Below are 20393 nucleotides of genomic sequence, written 5' to 3' on the forward strand. Positions count from 1 at the left end.
TGTGAACAAAGCAGACTGGCAGCTCGCAGTGTTTAGGACTCCAGCATGAGTCTGAAATGCTTGCTGCCAGGACTGGTAGGGAGACCCCTAGTGGTCATTTCTTCAAAGTGGAAAATTAAATAGAAAGAAGCATATTTTTTAATAACATGCAATTGTAAAGTTATTCTGCATACATTAATCTATAATATATCAAAAGTTTTTTTGATGAGAGGTACTCTTTAAAGGAATAGTCCGGTATGGACTATTCTTACTCTATCCTGCCAGGGCTAACAAATTCATAACTTGACAATGTTGTGAAGTCCCATGGAGAATGAATGGAGCGGTGGCTGAGCATGTGTGATGTTGTTTCACAGTCACCGTGGTTGAACCCCCACCAATCCTCTAATTACCCCCCATCCCGTGGATAAGGGATAACATAATCCTTTTTAAAAAATAGTCTGGTACAGACTATTCTTATTCTATCCTGCCCGGGCTGCAAAAAAAGTGAAAATAAACTTTCACTTACCTTCCTACGTTCCCCCGGAGCTCCACTACAGCTGATTGGTCGGCCAAGATGTCCTCTTCCTACTTCCCTTAGCCTGGAACGTCACACGGCGCTTCAGCCTATCAGGAAAGTAAGTGAAAGTTTATTTTCACTTTTTTTGCAGCCCAGGCAGAATAGAATAAGAATAGTCCGTCTGTACGGGATAGGGGGTAATTGGTGGGGGTTCAACCACGGTGACTGTGAAACAACATCACACATGCTCAGCCACCACTCCATTCATTCTCTATGAGACTTCACAACATTGTCAAGTTGTGAATTTGTTGGGGCAGTCCTTAGACCAGTGGTCTCCAAACTGTGGACCTGCGGCCGTTGGCTGTCCGGGCATGCTGGGAGTTGTAGTTTTGCAACATCCACAGTTTGGCGACCACTCCATAGACAGTGAATGGTGCAGTGGTTGAGAAGACTCTTTAATAACAACTTAAATATCTGCCACATTATAAGGGTAGGATCCATATTTAAAGGGCAATATTAATCCACCCACATGCTCCCTAATATGATACTACACAAAAACAATTGGAACCATTTAGAGAAAATAAAAAAAATATGCTTTTATTAGTAATACATTAATACATAAAAAATGAAGGACTTCCACCCAGATGGAGGACAGAACAGCAAGAAAAACATGGGTGACCCTTCACGTCAGAATAGGAGTTAGTAGGATATAATATGCACAAACATTATAGAAAAAATAACACAGCTGAAGTAAAACTGTGTCCAAAAAGGACTACAAAGCACAGCAAGTCCAATATTACAAAGCATACTTAGTCTAAAAATGAAATAGCAAAGGAAGGAGAGAAGAGAAAGGAGAGGTGATGAACAAGAGAAAAGAAAAAACATATAAGTGCAAGAGAATGCCATGCTGCAAAATATTAAAAAAAATTCAACAAGTCCGAAACAAGAAGGGTATACACCAACAAGGATTACATGAAAGAAGACTGCGTGAAGAAATTCTTGAAGTTCATGTCATATACGTAGATCTTGACCAAAATCCTGAAAAAAATTAAAATATTAAAATCAAGAAGAAAACTAAATATTAAAAACAACCCTCTAAAGGACTAAGTGGTCAAAGAAATTGGGCAAAAGGTAATATGTCATTGAGACCATGAGGGTAAGGTGTGTCCAAAGTCCATATCCTCTTTACCTACATTGCCCCCACGTATCCCCAAATCCACACTACATTTTCAGTAGGGAGGGATCACTTTTATGAAATTTGAAAATATGTTGTGGAATAGACACAGAAAAAGAAGGTTTGTTCCCGCACCAGCTCACGTAGTACCTATGTATAGAGGATAAACCAAGACCGAATCCAGCAATCCCGTGCTCAGCGGAAAGTACAAACAGGCTGGCTGTATACACCTCTGCTACTGCTATGCCGCATTAAAGAACCCTTTTATGGCATCACATTCCAGTGCCGCAGAGTCTTCTTCTTCCTTTAATGTTGTGGAATAGATTTCATATCTTCCATACTCTCCCCAGACACAGCCAGTCTTATTTCCCACACATGTTCCCTAACACGAACCTTAAGGGCATGGGTGGTCATTCCGATATAGAGTTTTGCACAGGGACATGTGACATAATATATCACTGCTTTAGTTTGGCATGTAATATTCGAACGAATATCGTAAGTCTTGGAGCCTGAGGAATTGGAGAACACATTGGATCTCTCAATATTTGGACATGCAACACAATGTACAAATGGTGCATATCCTTTTCTAGGGTCCTTTTAACTCACTTTTAACCAATGTATCCTTTAGACTACGTGATCTTCGAGCTGTTACAGTAGCTTTCGGTGTAACGTAATTCCTCAATATGGGATCAATTGTCAAGAAGGTCCAGTGTCTCTCCAGACATTTTCTCATATTCCCCCACTGTGAATGAAAATTAGTAATTAACTTCACTGGTTGTTCTCCTGTACATTTAGTCACAGGTTGAATTAACTCTTGCCTGGGGGTATGATTTGCTCTGTTGTAAGCTCTTGTTATGCTCCGCTGACTGTACCCTCTGTCTGTAAATCTGCATTGTAGATCTTTAGCTTGATCTTGAAAATATGTTTCTGAGGAGCAAATCTTGCGTGCACGCAAGTACTGCCCAATTGGAATAGCATTAATGATATGCTGTGGATGAGAGGAGGATGGCCTACAAGCAACAAAGTTTTTCCTAGAAACCAGTAATGTGGGACAGGATTTGTCCGAACTATTATTACAGCTCCTGGAATTTATACTTACACACAATGTATTTGCATTTAAGGGGTTCCTCTACCTGCAGCTCCAGGGCACGGCTATGGGGGTGGCCTGTGCGCCCTCATATGCTAATTTGTTCCTGGGGCTGTGGGAAAGGGATATCTTCCTGTCAGATCGTGGGGACCTTGCGTTGGTTGGTGTCCTATTTTGAGCACAATACATTGACGATGTCCTCATGATCTGGCAGGGAGATGATGTTGAGCTAGCCCACTTCATCAAACAATTGAACAATAACAAGAAGAACATATACATGTAACTGTGATCGAGTTGATTATTTGGACATCTCATTGATCCAAATGAACATGTTCAGAAAACCGACCTCCACCAACTCATACTTACACGTATGCCACCTCCTCTCATCCACAGCATGTCATGCATGCCGGCTCCAGGGTTTTTAATTAACACACAGCACTCTGCACTTTGTATATTCTAAGTCCCCATTTTAAGCCGGAGCGCATGCGCTGGCTGCCCAGTGTCCTCCCTTGGTGGTGCGCGTCATACTACACTATGGTCAGCTGACTGATCAACAGGAAGTGGATGTGACTCACGCTATATATATACTGCATCCTGCTACTAGGACACCGCCCCTTGATAAATGCTTTGATCCCGAAACGCAGCATTGGGGTGGTGTCCCCTCAGGCCATCTTGGAGCATTTTTAGACTAAGTATGCTTTGTAATATTGGACTTGCTGTGCTTTGTCGTTCTTTTTGGACACAGTTTTACTTCAGCTGTGTTATTTTTCCTATAATATTTGTGCATATTATGTCCTACTAGCTCCTATTCTGACCTGAGGGGTCACCCATGTTTTTCTTGCTGTTCTGTCCTCCATCTGGGGGGGAAGTCCTTAATTTTTTATGTATTGATGTATTACTAATAAAATTATATTTAGTATTTTCTCTAAATGGCTCCAATTGTTTTTGTGTAGTATCATATGTTTATGGGAGCTTATTATACTAGCCTTTTTTTTTCACCATTCTATAGACAGGTGTAATTATATTTGTAGGATTATACATCCCCTTATTATTATTTTATATTACCCTACGCCTGTTTTATTTTTGTGACTGTAGTATTCTAATGCTTCTTAATATGGTATAATAATAATGTGGGGAATATTCTCATCATACTGCTGTTGTAGTGAGCTAACATTTGTTGGCTCAGCTCATAAAATGGCAGCCACCGCTAACAGCTGTAGATCTGAACAAGTTGACGTAAGAGGTGAAGAAGGCCATCGGCACAATCCATCCTTCATTTTACTCAGGTGACATTGCCGTATGGAGAGAGCCCTGCAGGAAACATTTGTATGACTGGAAATCCTGTGGGGCCATGTGCTGTATCCTACTCTGGGCCATTAACATGAATGCAACAGGCAGGGTGCATTCATGAGTCACTAAACCATTGATAAACTAATAAGAAGAAGAATAAAAATAATAACAAAAAATGATAATAAATAAATAAATTAAATTAATCACTCTGGTCGTTTGGGTATTGCTACCTGCAGTTCTTACCTACAGCCTACAGGTGTCGTGAATGCAGTGATAGAGTTTTTGAATTGGTGGCCAAGGTTAGACCTACTCTAACCTATGGACATTTTAATGGTTATGAACATCTTATTTAAAAGGTTGGTGAAATCTTGGGACAACTTTAATGTGTTTGCGTCAGCAGAACTTTACTCCACACATTGGTAGGTATGGGCTAAATCCTTTTTTTGTAAGTGTCTTTATAACATAAAAGTTACTATGGCCCCTGTCATCTGTATGCCCATCTTCTTCAAAAGTAAGTAGCAAAAGAGAGTTCTTGTAAATGCCATTTTTTTTTTTAGCTATGAGCTCATCATAGTGATGCAATCCTTGTACTAAGATCGCACTGCTGTATCACAAAAAACACCCTGTACCACCAGTGTCCAACAGGTGGCAGTGCGCAATACTTGTTTTCTGACCTTTTGACTTGACATCTATTTCTTGAGCCTGAGTTTTTTTTTTTTTGCTTCTTTTTGCTTATCATTACGTGTGTTCTGGACCTGATCAGGGTGTGTGTAGACACCTGTGGAACACATTGGCCCTCATTTACTATTCTAAACCCGACCTCTTTTGTCGGGTTTTTTTGTCGCATCTTTGTCTGCGCCATGTCGCAGACATCGTGCGCCAGTCTGCGACACGATGCGACATTTTTTCCCGACGGACCCGATGTGGATTCTCCCAAACCCGAAAAAGGGGCGTTACCCGACATTTCTGAGCTTTCCCACGTATTTATTAAGGTTTCCAACCCGAATTTGTTGTATTGTTGTGGATTTTTTCCCGACAGCTCAGAGGAGTTGGAAACCAAAACCAACAAAACCCACGTGCGACAAACAAGATGCGACATAATAATAAATACCAGGGGAAAAAAGCAGTCGGGTAAGAAAGCAAGATAGACTTACAACCCGATTTTCTTAGTAAATGAGGGCCATTGTGGTAATAAAACACCTTACCTTCCTTACAATAAGGAAATACATCTCAGGAAATCAAACAAAAGTAGTATAGCACTACCGAATTTTATGAAGAAGCAGAAAAAGTGTCACTCACCGAAACTTTTTTTTATTTCACGGTGATCTAGTGCTGCAAATGTTTATCGACACTGAACTGAAATAAATAAAAGCAACGCTTCGCTGAGTGACACTTTTTCATACGTTTGATTGAAACCATACACAGATATCATTGTGAAGTTGAACAACACCGTAGCAAAGATTAAAGTAAAACTGACAGCTGGTTCACGAGCACTAAACTCAATAAACTGAATTAAAATAAACTGAATTAAAACGATATATCACTTACCCGGATCAGTTCAGCCGGTTTAGAGATACACACTATATTGGCCTCCATTGCTTATATGTTAATCACCAACTTTACACAATGGAGTTGGGACCAGGCATGCCCAACATCCCTGCCTCTGTCCTCTCTGATCTGATATGACAACTCAACTTGTGCTCACATGGGCAAAGGGTCCTTTCAATAGGGGGAAAAGATGTATAAAGCTGGAATACCCCTTTATAAAGATTTTTAAATTACGTCTATTAAAAAATCTTAATCCTTCCAGTACTTATCAGCTGCTGTATATTACAAAGGAAGTTGTGTTGTTCTTCTCTGTCTGACCACAGTGCTCTCTGCTGACACCTCTGTCCATGTCAGCAACTGTCCGTAGCAGGAGAGGTTTACTATGGGGATTTACTTCTACTCTGGAAAGTTCCTGACATGGACATAGGTGGCAGCAGAGAGCACTGTGGTCAGACAGAAAAAGAACTTCCTACGGACCATACAGCAGCAGATTTTTTTAATAGAAGTGATTTAAAATTTGTTTAACTTTCTGGAGCCAGTTGATATGGAAAAAATTGTTTTCCACCGGAGTACCCCATATGTTCCATTCCCAGAGTACTACTCATTCCAGTTTCAAGGAATCATGGTTGAGAAATACTGCCATGTCAAAAGTCTTGATTTTGCTGGAACTAGGCCACAAAAGGTTTTTGTTTTTGTAAACACTGTCCAGTGGCAATCCAGTTAAACCACTTAAGGACACAGGGCGGGGACCGGACCGGGATGACTGCTGATATCTTTCAGCAGGCACCCCGTGCAAACCCCTGCAGACACCCCCCCATTGCTGGTCAACTCAGACCAGTGATTTCGGGTCAATAGGGTCTCTGGTGACCCGGCGCGGTTGCCACCTCACAATCACGTGATTGATCGGTCGGAACTACCGACCAATCACTGCCTTGACTTGTATGACACTGTTTCCAAAATGGAGCCTCCAGCTGTTGAAACACAACACCTCCCAGTATTGCCGGACAGCCACTGACTGTCAAGGCATGCTGGGAGTTTTGCAACAGCTGGAGGTACCCTGTTTGGGAAACACTGCTGTAGGGTATTTTGGTGGCAGATGCAAATCCCCAAAATAGGCATCAAATGCTCATGGCACTCTGTCGCTTTGGAGCCCTGTCGTATTTCAAGGTAACAATTTAGGGCCACATATGGGTTATTTCCGTACTCGGGAGAAATTGCGTTACAAATTTTATGAAAAGGTAAAGTTAGGGTCTACACCAGCATGTTAGTGTAAATACAACACATGTGGGTGTAAAATGCTCTGCGGACGCACAACAAGGCTCAGGAGTGAGAGCGCACCATGTACATTTGAGGCCTAAATTGGTGATTTGCACAGGGGTGGCTGATTTTACAGTGGTTCTGACATAAACGCAAAAGAATAAATACCCACATGTGACCACATTTTGCAAACTACACACCTCACAGAATGTAACAAGGGGTATAGAGAGCCTTAACACCACACAGGTGTTTGACGAATTTTCGTAAAAGTTGCATATGAAAATGAAAAAAAAACTTTTTCACTAAAATGCTGGTGCTACCCTAAATTTTTCATTTTCACAAGGGAAAATAGGAAAAAAGCCCCACAAAATCTGTAGCCCCATTTCTTCTGAGTGAGAACATACCCCATATGTAGATGTAAAGTGCTCTGCGGGCGAACTACAATGCTCAGAAGAGAAGGAGTGCCATTGGGCTTTTGGCGACAGAATGTGTCCAAAATTGAAGGCCATGTGAGTTTACAAAGCCTCCATATTGTTAGAACAGTGGACCACCCACATTTGACCCTATTTTGGAAACTACACTCCTCACAGAATTTAATAAGGGTTGCAGTGAGCATTTACACCCCACAGGTGACTGACAAATTTTTGGAACAGTGGTCCGTGAAAATTTAAAATAAAATTTTTCTTTTACACAGCCCACTGTTCCAAAGATCTGTCAAAAGCCAGTGGGGTGTAAATGCTCAATGCACCCCTTATTAAATTCAGTGAGGGGGTGTAGTTTCCAAAATGGGGTCACATGTGGGGGTCTACTGTTCTGGCACCACAGGGGCTTTGTAAACGCACATGGCCCCCCAGACTTCCATTCCAACCAAATTCTCTCTCTAAAAGCACAATGGTGCTCCTTCTCTCCTGAGCATTGTAGTTCACCTGCAGAGCACTTTACATCTTCATATGGGGTATTTCCATACTCAGAAGAAATGGGGTTATACATTTTGGGAGGCTTTTTTTCCTATTACTCCTTGTGAAAATGAAAAATTTGGGGCAACACCAGCATTTTAGTGAAAAAAAATTATTTGTCAAACATCTGTGGGGTGTTAAGGCTCACTGTACCACTTGTTATGTTCCTTGAGGGGTGCAGTTTCCAAAATAGTATGCAATGTGTTTTTTTTTTTTTTTTTGCTGTTCTGGCACCATAGGGGCTTCCTAAATGCGACATGCCCCCTAAAAACCATTTCAGCAAAATTTGCTTTCCAAAAGTCAAATGGGACTCCTTCTCTTCTGAGAATTGTACTGCACCCGTAGTGCACATGACGTCCACAAATGGGGTATTTCTATACTCAGAAGAGATGGGGTTACTCATTTTGGGGGGCATTTTCTCCTATAACACCTTATAAAAATTAAAAATGTGGGGGAAAACCAGCATTTTAATGAAAAAAAAATTCATTTACACATCCGACTTTAACGAAAAGTTGTCAAACACCTGTGGGGTGTTAAGGCTCACTGTACCCCTTGTTACATTCCTTGAGGGGTGTAGTTTACAAAATAGTGCCATATTGGGGTTGTTTTGTGGTTCTGGCACCATAGGGGCTTCCTATTTGTGACATGCCCCCCCAAAAACCATTTCAGAAAAACTCACTCTCCAAAATCCCATTGTCGCTCCTTCCCTTCTGAGCCCTCTACTGTGCCCGACGAACACTTTACATACACATATGAGGTATTTCCTTACTCAAGAGAAATTGGGTTACAAATTTGGGGGGGGGGGGATTTTTCTCCTTTTACCCCTTGTACAATTTCAAAAACTGGGTCTACAAGAACATGCAAGTGTAAAATATGAAGATTTAGAATTTTCTCCTTCACTTTGCTGCTATTCCTGTTAAACACCTAAAGGGTTAGCACACTTTTTGAATGTCATTATTGGGTCACTTATGGGGTATTTCTAATATGAAGGCCCTTCATATCCACTTAAAAACTGAACTGGTCCCTGAAAAATTCTGATTTTGAAAATTTCGTGAAAAATTGGAAAATTGCTGCTGAACTTTGAAGCCCTCTGGTGTCTTCCTAAAGTAAAAACATGTCAACTTTATGATGAAAATATAAAGTAGACATATTGTATATGTGAATCAATATATCATTTATTTGTTATGTCTATTTTCCATATAAGCAGAGAGTTTCAAAGTAAAAAAAAAATTAAAAATTTTCAAATTGTTCATCAAATTTTGGAATGGTCACAAAAAAGCATTCTCAGAATCAGAATGGTAAAAGCATCCCAGAGTTATTAATGCTTAAAGTGACAGTGGTCAGATGTGCAAAAAAATCCCAGGTCCTTAAGGTGAAAATGGGCTTGGTCCTTAAGAGGTTAAGAGATGGAGCTTCAAAAGTGTTGGTGACTCTATGCTGTTAAACAACATACAATACACAATCTCAGCACAATATAATGCTTAATACTATATATTACAATACCACCATACAGTGCTAAACAAATGGTGCAATATAGTGCTTATTTAACACTGACGAACAGCCAATAGATGACACTATCCACTTCCCTGGACATCTTCGTACAGGGAAGTGACCCTTTTTGCCTTTAATTTAACCCAGTCTTAAAGAGTACCTGTCATGATCTTGTTAAATTTTATAATCCTCCCAGTTTACTGCCCCTATCATGATAAACCACCTCCTGCCTTTATTTTTTATTTTTCTACCTTATTGTTCTGTATTTTCTGCTCAGTCTCAGTCAGATTCACTGACTGGGAAGAGGCGTTACCCAGCAGGCATGACATCATTTGAAGCCATACAGGGGAGAACTTCCTCCCTCACTCTGCTACACACATCCCATAGCAGTTCAGTGGGAGATGAGCTATGATTGGATAAGGCTGCACACACCCCTTTCAGCATTTCCTGAGTTTGGACTTCTGCCAGGCCAGCAGGAATCCAAAGGCTGTGCAAGAGATGGGGGGAAATGTGCTCTGGACAAGTAGGGAGACACCTAGTGGAAGTTTTTTCAAACACAAATAAAACATAGAAAACAAATTTTTTTTTTTTAAACAAAGTACATTAGAAAGATGTTTTATTTACCATAAAAAGTGCAATAGCAAAAATTTGTTTTAATGAGAGTGCCCATTTAAACTTAGGGAGCCCCTTTAGTGCTGAAATATGTTTCTATCATGATAATCCATTCACTCTAACCAAATTTTTAGTTTTTCATGCCACACCAAATATAAAGCTTCTAAATTCAGTATAACAGGAGGCAGCTGAAACCCAAGCAGGCGCCTGATCTAGAAACAGGAAAGGGCCAGGAGTATGTTTGAAATGCAGAATCAGAGCTCCACTCCAGCACCACAGAGAGAGATGTTTATCTGGCGTTTACGTCAATATCTGCAGCCAAATACATACAACCAGGCAGCATGGCTACTTTTTAAAGGATTTCCCGATCTTACAAGTAGCACACCCTCTCTAATGCATATTAGAATAGGACAAAAATATTCCCCACTGGACTTTCACAGTTAATCACACTATCCTCTAGTGATGCCTGGCTCCCAGTGCCAAAACAACAAGTGATTATATTCTAGTAATAGGCTATTTGCGCACATTTTTCCGACAGGGGAAATTCCAGAAGTGTTCCACTGATATAATCCACGTTATGTCAACAGATCTGAACCTGACCCTAGACCCTGAGAAAAAAGATAGAAATTAAGATCCAATCAACAGAATCATTAATAGTTCTGGGCACAGAATCCAGGCAGACACAATAAAAAAAGAAGTTGGCTGTAGTTTATAATCCTGTTATAATCCTCCGGTTCTATGACCACTTTACTCATAGTGTTTATAATGCAGTAAAGAGAATGGGTTGCCAAGTTTGGTTCATAATGGTTTCTCATATTAGATTGTGGCATAGAGATTTGGGGATAAATGACAATTTTCCCCACACTCATTTAATGTCTATCCTGTCTGAAAACAGAAAGGAGTGGGTTACAGAGCAGCCTGCAGTGATTGGATGAATACATCCAGCACAGAACAGCAGACTCATGGAGAAAGTGAATGCATGTTGAGTGAGAACAGGCTCAGTGCTTGCCTCAGACATGCCCCTTACTGAGCAGTGGATATCAAAATGAGTGAGCAGCTGAGCAGAGGGATTTGTGAGTCAAATACAGATGCTAGGCACATAAAAAGACACAAAGTATCTGAATGACCTAGTGAGTAACATATAGAAGCTTTATTTTTTTCAAGGGGGGGTGTAGAAAGCTGATGTTGTTATGCACTTAATTTTTTGGGATCATGAGGAAAAGGAACCTCTCACATTTAAAAGCCATTTTTTTTTATTTTTTTTGCATAATAGGTGATCTGTTAAAAAGTACTCCAGTAGAAAACAAATGTTTTCAAATCAACTGGTGCCAGAATGTTAAACAGATTTGTAAATTACTTCTATATAAAAATCTTAACCTTCCAGTACTTATCAGCTGCTGTATGCTCCACAGGAAGTTGTGCAGTTTTTTCCAGTCTGACCACCTCTGTGCATGACAGGAACTGTCCAGAGTAGGAGCAAATCCCCATAGAAAACTTCTTCTGCAGCAGACAGTTCCTGACAAAGACCGAGGTATCAGCAGAGAGCACTGTTGTCAGACTGGAAAGAACTACACAACTTCCTCTGTAGTATACAGCAGCTGATAAGTACTCAAAGGCTAAGGATTTTTAAATAGAATTAATTTACAAATCTGTTTAACTTTCTGGCACCAGTTGATTTCAAAACATTTGTTTTCCACTGGAGTACCCCTTTAAGGGGGGTTATGTATGTTTGCTAAAAGAGGTAAAGGGGTTGTTCTATCATAAGATTTATTAAGACTTATTGGCACCCTTTGCGATCCTGAGAAAGGGGTTTCCGAGTTTCCAATTGGAATTGATTGGTGGTAACACATCAATCCATTATCTATGTGAGCTGCCAGAGATAGCAGAGTAATAGCAATGTACTGTACATTTGTGACTGCTTCTCTATTCACGCGGGAGACTCCGGACTCTCCCTGTTGACAAAATCACAGAGGGTTCCAGCAACTTCTGCAAACATACACTTATCCTTTACCCTGTGGATTTGAATAAGTCCTAATGGTGGGACAACCCCATTAACCATACTACCATCACCATGACTTTTTATAAAGCAGTTTTATATAACTGGCAGTGGTGCAGTAGAAAGGACCTATCAGCTATAAGGACATGCCCATTTTTAGTAAATTCCTCAGTTATTCCTTTTAGAAAAGTATAAATAAACGGGTAACTGAGCATTAATGGTAATGGTCAATGGGGCATGTCCCTATACACTGTGACACCATCCACCATGCTGTCAATTAATTCTTATTCTTCCATGAGGAATAACAGAGGAACAGAACAGAGTTCTAAGTAAACAATCAAATCTGTTAAACACAAGTATTTTGTAGTAACAGAGAAATGTTACAAGAATCATTGGGGGTTAATACTCAAGTAGTGTCCAATTGATAAGTATCGGCTGGCTATATGAGTCAATATATTTAAACACAATCTCTAATAATTACTGTCTTCAGCTGCAGGGGAAATCCAATACAACAATGTTGCTCCAATCTGTGGCTCTTTAGCAGTCGCAAAACTTTAAAAAAAAATTCTCAATATGCCCTTTATGGCTGTAGAAAAAGAAAAGAGGCGGAGGCGCTCCTTGTGGAGTAAAATCACTTCAATAGTAGAAGGGATAGAGGGAGAAATCACCGCTCATCCGACAGAGTTGTGTAGCCCATACACAACAATGAAGATCGCTTGGATTGAGCCGGAGTCTGCAGCCTTCCTGGTATAAACAGTGGTAAGTAGAACGGGCTTCTAATCCAGGAGTTAATCGGCGCTGACCGGGATAAGGACACCAGACAGGTAGTAAACCTTCCAAGAGGGATTTATTATGTTAATGCAACGCGTTTCACCACGCATGCGTGGTGAAATGCGTTGCATTAACAAAATAAATCCCTCTTGGAAGGTTTACTACCTGTCTGGTGTCCTTATCCCAGTCAGCGCCGATTAACTCCTGGATTAGAAGCCCGTTCTACTTACGACTTTATGGCTGTAGGAAGTTGTAATTTAGCAACTGCTAGAACGTCACAGTTTGGAGATCATCACCATAAAGTAATAACATTAATTCTTTTATTCATATAGCACCAACATATTCCACAGAGCTGTACAGAGCTTTTCATCCCTCAAAGTGGTCCCTTTCCTCATTGAGGTAAATAATCTACATTTCAAATCATCTTATTCAGTACTGTACATTTTTGGATGTGGAAGGAAACCTACACAAACACTAAGAGAGCATACAAGATCCTTGAAGATGTTGCACTTGGAGGGATTTAAACCCAAAACACTGCTGTCAGCTAACAGGTACCATTTCCTAAAGTAACAATGTAATAGGGAACTTCTATGTAAGCAATTGCTACTCTATTCTGAATTGGGCTTCATTTTGTGCCAGTGTGTGATATTCCCAGCTTCACTGCTTCTTGGTGACAAAGAGCCCTGTTGTGATGGCCCATTAAGATGTGAAACGTTACAACTTGGCTTCATGTCCCAGAGTTTTATACACAATCCAAGTTCCGGATGGTTTTTATACTCATTCAAAACAAGTCTCCCTGTCTCCAGCTCGAGAACACAAGGTGTATATATATATATTTAAAGTGTCAGCGACCTCTCCGCTTCCCTTATTGGACGGAGTCCTATTTTGGTGACAAGTGAGGAAGTTGTCTCTCAAACAGCACAACATGTTTTCATACATTATCCATCTGCAGGTCAAATGTTATTCCTTTAAAGAAGGAGAAAAACAAAAAGTAAAATGTCACAAAATGAAAATACGCTTACTTTCCAAAACATCGAAAACAGTAGGCGCCAAAAACTTATTTGTGACACTTGTTTTTCACTTTTTAATAGTTTTTGTATCTTTTGTTACTTTTTTTTGTATAATTTACGATGAAGATAGAAACATCTAATTACATTTCAGCTACCTTATATCTTACAGGAGCCCTGCAGCACTATATGAACCCCTAAACATGGATTGTTACTAATTGCTTCCATTTAGTGTCATGCATGAAAATTATTACTTTCTTACTACAGTCAAATGGCCTTCCATTTGTTCCTTGTTTCTTGCTAACCTAATATATATTAGGAAGACATAGGGACAGAAAGAAGGAAGTATGATAGTGGATTAAGAACATACAAGGTCTGTTTGTAGCTTATAAGCATGAAGACACACTGTTCTGCATAGGAGCTGTATACATAAAACCATAGGATATTTTTAATGAAGAAGATTTGAAAATTTCCTCTATTGTTAAAGCAATATTGGATGCAAAGTTATCCATATTCTTAAAAGATACCCTATTTTCTGACCGTTTTAAAACTGTTATCACAAAAGGATGCTACCCACAAGCAGAGGGAATGATTGTAAGACTCTTTAATCTGAACAGCACATATGCATGGCTATTTTAAATGCCATTGTAGTCTTTGCATTTACCATTGCACACACGATAGATCATCAATAAGATCTAAATTATTGCAAATCTCATAACAAATACAATCTGGAGAAAAGTGTTAGGGGCATCTTTTGCTTGAGCTTTGGGGCTTATTGTCAGAACCCGTAGGGTTAAATGGTTCTGAGAGTCTTTTGTTTCTCTGGTTGCTGTGGCTGTGGTCAGCTGACCTTGTTTAGTTCACCTGTGTAGCTGCCTGTTTAAAACTGCTATGTGCTTTCAGACCTCGCCTGGGAAAGAGGTTTTTCCAGTAGCTAGCGTTTTTTTCCTGTATTCCTGACCTTCTGGTATTTCTGACTTTTGGCTTGTCATTCTGACCTTTCTATTGTATTTGCGACTTGGCACCTTTTGACATCTCCTGGTATAGACTCGGATAGTTGACTTTGACCAATTGTGTTTGTTTGGTTAGTATTAGTCTGTGTGTTTCCTTACTGTATCCCTACCTGCGACTGTTTTTGTAGTTTATTTTGTTGACTGTGACTTACATCACTTATGGACCGTCACGGTGGTTGTTGATCCGCTGTTTAGGGCGGATAGGCAAGTAAGCAAGGTTGCAGACCAGTAGAGGAGTACTGTGCTGATTTTTTTTATAAAGTGGTGTGTGTGGCCTCCAACTGAAATACTCCAGCCTTGATTTGTCAGTTTAGACTAGGGTTATCTGACATCTTAAAGGACAAGCTGGTTACTAACCCTTCTCCTGACACCCTTGACCAAGTCATGACTTGGGAGTGTTCTTCATCCTCTATATCTCCTTTCCTGCTTGATTCTTCTCCTGTCTCTAAATCTGTGCCTGAGGATGAACCTATGCAGATAGAGTACATTCATACCCCGGAAGAACACAGGAGATTTTGTCAGCTCTACAACCTGTGTTTTTACTGTGCAGAGGACACTCATTTCATCGGATACTGTGTCAAGCCTCCATGTCCAAATGATAATTGGGGAGACCACCTTGGTGAACAGGTATGTCATGCCACTCAGAGAACTGCACCTGTTCCGTCTTCAGACCAGTCTGATTTAAAATCTAAAAATGTCTGAAGGTCAGTTTTCCAACAGCCTCTGGTTGAATCTGTTTGTTGTGATGGCATGGGAAATAAGTGTTTGGAGATTGTGCATGCGGACTTGGAGTCAGAAAGGAGTAGAGAAGATTTAGAGAATGACTGTGAGGACACTAATGAGTGGTGTGACATAGAAGACGAGGATACAGATGAGGATACTGATCTGTGTCCAAACCCGTTGAAACGGCTAGAGTAGACTGTAATGGCAGGAGTAGTGGAACTGTTTTACCACTGTGGATGATGGTGAAAGCCGCACCAGGGAGCAGAGTCTAAGGAGCTGCTGGTTTTCACCAGAGCCGGCCGCAAAGTGGGATGGCCCTTTAAGTCTCAGAGAGCCGGCGCGCGCAGTGCCCTAGAAAGCGGATACACGGGCCTGGCAGTGAGAGAGAGAGGGACGGAGCCGGGAGCACAGTGGGATGAGTGTCCACTGGCCAGGGGACTGCGGGCAGAGCCCAACAAGATAATAGCAGTGCTGCCCGTGCCGGAGACAGCACAGAGCGGCAGGGTAGGAGTGCACCCGTGGCCAGCATGTCTGGCCGCAGAGCCACTCATAACAGTACCCCCTTAGGTCTCCCCCTCTTTCTAAGCCGCAGGAACCTAAGAACCAGATCCCGGTCCAGGATATTCTCTTCTGGTTCCCAGGACCTCTCCTCAGGTCCGAACTCCTTCCAGTCCACCAAAAAGAACTGTTTTCCCCTGACGGTCTTGGTAGCCAGAATCTCCTTTACCCAAAAATGTCAGCAGAACCGGTCACGGGAGTAGGAGAGACATCCCCCCGGAAGAAACGGTTGAGAATGAATGGCTTAAGGAGGGAGATGTGGAAGGAATTCGGGATGCAAAGGGAAGACGGCAGGCAGAGCTTGTACAAGACTGAGTTAATACGGTGCAGGACATTAAAAGGAACTAGGAACCAAGGACCCAGTTTGTAACTGGGAATCTTCAGCCATACATATCTGGCAAACAACCAGATGCTGTCCCCTGGAGAGAAGATCGGGGATGGTCTTCTCTTCTTTTCAGCCTGTGACTTGATGTGGGTGGAGGAATGAACTAAAGAGCACTGGGTTTCCTGCCAAATTGTCATAAAGTCCTGAACCTGATCATCCATGGCAGATACTCCTGAAGAGGCAGGCAGTGGAAGAGGAGGGTAAGGGTAGCGGCTGTAGACCATGAAGAAAGGAAATGTTTTTGTAGCCTCAGAGTCCCTGTGGTTATAGGAAAACTCTGCACAAGATAACAGGTTGACCCAATCATCCTGCCATGCAGAAACAAAGTGGCAGAGGTATTGTCCAAGAATTTGATTAACCCTATCAACCTGGCCGTTGGTCTGCGGATGGAGAAGTCCAAGTTAACCTTGAGATGAGAGAAGAGAGCCTGCTAAAATTTGGAGAGAAACTGGACCCCTCGGTCAGAGACAATATGTAAGGGCAGACCATGTAGGTGAAAATATGCCGGAAGAATTGGCCCTCCAGCTGTTGAGCAGAGGTAAGTCCAGGCAGTGGTACAAAAAGAGTAATTTTGGAGAATCAGTCCACGACCACCCAAAGGAACATGTTGTTAGAGGAGGGAGGTAGATATGTCATGAAGTCCATGGCAATGTGTGTCCAGGGACACTCCGTGATGGGCAAAGGTAGTAAAAGGCCTGCAGGCTTAAGACGTGGAGTCTTGTTACGGGCACAAGTTACACAGGAACGGACAAAATCAGAAACATCTCACTCCAGGTTCGGCCACCAGTAATGTCGGGAGATGAGCAGAATGGACTTCCATACTCCAGGATGCCCAGCCAGTAAAAAAGTCCCCAGTTCAAGCCCTTAACTCTAAGGCATGTAGGCATAAAAGACTTCCCTGGGGAACTTGCTGAAGGTTGACTGGCGTGGCCGAAATCAAACATCCGAAGGTACTATATGACGAGGGGAGTAGTCCAGGCACACGACATCGGAGGCCCTAGAGAGGGCATCAGCTTTGACGTTCTTGTCCGCTGGTCGAAAATGGATAAGGAAATTAAATCTGGAAAAGAAAAGAGACCATCTGGCCTGCCGGGGATTCAATCGTTGTGCGGACTGTAAATACAAGGTTTTTTTTATGGTCCATGTAAATATTGAAAGGATGAGGAGACCCTTCCAGTACGTGTTGCCATTCTTCCAGGGTGAGCTTAATTTCCAAGAGTTCCCGATCTCCATTGGAATAGTTCCTCTCGGCTGGTGAAAACATTTTGGAGAAGAACCCACAAGTCACCGTTTTGCCCCTGGGGGTCTTCTGGAGCAGGACTGCACCAACCCCTACAGATGAGGCATCTACCTCAAAGAAGAACGGTTTTCCAGGTTCGGGTCTTGTCAGAACAGGTGCGGAAGCAAAGGCCAATTTCAAGCGGGAGAAGGCTTCTTCAGCCTCAGGAGGCCAGAATTTGGGGTTACCCTTCTTCTTAGTTAATGCCACAATCAGTGCAACCAACGTGGAAAAGTGCGGTATGAACTGTCGATAATAATTAGCAAATCCAAGAAAACTTTGTATATCACGCAGGACAGTAAGGCCGTGGCAGCTTGTCTGGGTCCATCTTGAGGCCTTGGTTGGAGACAATATAACCAAGAAACGGCAGAGTCGTCTTCTCGACGAGGCATTTCTCGAGTTTAGCGTAGAGTCAGTTACTCCAAAGGTGTTGCAGGACCTGGCGCACATGAGTGCCATGGACTTCAAAGTTAGGCGAAAAGATTAGGATGTTGTCCAAATACACCACAACACAAGTATAGAGGAGGTCCCGGAAGATGTCATTGGTGAATTCCTGTAAGACGGCTGGGGCGTTACAGAGACCGAAAGGCATCACTAAGTACTCGAAATGTCCATCACAGGTATTGAGGGCCGTCTTCCATTCCTTTCCTTCCTGAATTCTATTTAGATTGTATGCTCCTCGCAAATCCAACTTGGAGAAGACTTTGGCATTCCGCAAGCGATCAAAAAGTTCAAAAATCAGCGGTAAGGGGTATTGATTCTTGATGGTGATTTTATTGAGCCCCCGATATTCAATACATGGGCGGAGAGACACATCCTTCTTCTCCACAAACAAAAGCACATCAAAACGCACATCAATGCGGGTGGCCAACAGAATAAGCTCGCTCAGGGAGGACGGAGGATCTCTTGCTTCCAGTGCATCCTTCACTCTACTAGAAAGGCCCTTTTTAAAAGTGTCACACAGGGCCGAGTCTTTCCAGTCCAACTCAGTGGCTAAAGTTTGGAATTGAACCCCGTAATTACCAACTGTAGAATCCCCTTGGCGAAGGTTCAGAAGTACAGTATCGGCCGAGGAGGCCCGTGCTGGCTCTTCGAAGATGCTGCGGAACTCTGAGAGGAAGGCTTGCAAATTGGTAGTCACAGGATCACTTCTGTCCCAAAGAGGTGTTGCCCAAGCCAGGGCCTTGCCGGAGAGGAGACTGACCACGAAAGCTACCTTGGCACGCTCAGTGGAGAACTGGTCAGCCATCAGTTCCACGTGCATGGATCACTGGGTCATGAACCCCCTGCACAATTTTGGGTCCCCTTCATACTTTGTCGGTAGGGACAAATGAAGCTTGGGACCGACGGATGCCACGGAAGCTGCAGGGACCAGAGGAGGCAAAGGGGCAGGTTGCAGCTGCTGCTGAATGGAGAGAACCTACTGCATCATGGCGGATAGCTGGTTCAGTTGTTGTACCTGTTGCGCTATCTGATGAGATTTTTGGGCCACAATGGTGGTGAGATCAGTAATGCTTGGTAAAGGCACCTCGGCGGGATCCATGGCCAGATCTTACTGTAACGGCTGGAGAAGACTGTATCGGCTGGAGTAGTGGATCCGCTGTACCACTGTGGACAATGGTGAAAGCCGCACCAGGGAGCGGAGTCTAAGGAACCGCTGGTTTTCATCAGTGCCTGCCGCAAAGCGGGATGGACTTGCTGCGGCAGGTGAACTTCCAGGTCTCTACCCCTGGCGCGACTTGCCCACAGTGGCAGCCAAGATGAGGCGAGGTGTAGATATGTAAGGCAACTCAGAGTCGGGGACTGGCAGGAAGGTCAGGGCAGGCAGCAGGGTTCAGAGGTCAGGAAACTAAGCAAAAGGTACTGGTAAACGGTAAGACAGACACAACTTGGAATGCTTTCTCTAAGGCTTGGATGCACAAAGATCCAGCAGGGGTCAAGGGGAAGTAAGAAATACTTATAGGGCCAGCGCCCAAGAGAACCAATTATTGGTGCACTGGCCCTCTAAATGTCAGAAAGCTGACACGTGTGCGTGCCCTAGGAGGCGGGTACACGCGTGCCGGCAGTGAGAGAGATAGACAGAGCTGGGAGCGCAGCGGGATGAGTGCCCACCGGCTGTGGGACTGCGGGCAGAGCCCGACAAGGTAATAGCGGTGCCACCCGTGCCAGAGACAGCACAGGGCGGCAGGGTAGGAGTGCGCTCGTGGCCAGCAAGTCTGTCTGGCCGCAGAGCCACTCGTAACACCCATACCTTTGTAATCTCAGGTTGTTAAGGGTCCAGTGGCCCCTCTTAAAGGGGGGGGGTACTGTCAGAACCCATAGGGTAAATCGGTTCTGAGAGTCCTTTGTTAATCTGGTTGCTGTGGCTATGCCTAGCTCTGGGCTGGTCAGCTGACCTTGTTTAGTTCACCTGTGTAGCTGCCTATTTAAACCTGCTATGTGCTTTCAGGCCTCCGGAGGAAGAGACTTCCCAAAAAACATGTAGAGGTAAGACAGGGTGCAGTAGGACTCCGTATGTCTCTATCAGGTAATGGATTGTGACTTTTCATATACAGCATTGCTATTGTATTGTTCTATGTGTTAACACATACAGTTTTCTGCTTATCCTTGTATATATCCTTATCCCTGTCAGTGTTCTGGGATTATGGTTTAAAGGGTGGGTAGTTTTTAATGGGTGGCTCCTGTTGGTATTTTGTATACACAGTGTGATTTTTCAATAAAGTTTTTTTGAATATGAATTGTCAGTTTTG

At 42.6% G+C, this 20393-nt stretch overlaps 1 long non-coding RNA gene across 2 annotated transcripts in view; it reads right to left on the reverse strand.

The window, feature by feature from the left end:
- Window positions 1-1103: 1103 nt before the first annotated feature.
- Window positions 1104-20393, reverse strand: part of LOC130276075 (uncharacterized) — an 82529-nt gene continuing 63239 nt past the window's right edge. For both annotated transcript variants that reach the window (XR_008845010.1, XR_008845011.1), the window contains exon 3: window positions 1104-1534. This is a non-coding gene — a long non-coding RNA (uncharacterized LOC130276075). The remainder of the gene's footprint in view (window positions 1535-20393) is intronic.

This window comes from Hyla sarda, chromosome 6, assembly GCF_029499605.1.
Source record: "Hyla sarda isolate aHylSar1 chromosome 6, aHylSar1.hap1, whole genome shotgun sequence".
NCBI classification, from domain to species: domain Eukaryota; kingdom Metazoa; phylum Chordata; class Amphibia; order Anura; family Hylidae; genus Hyla; species Hyla sarda.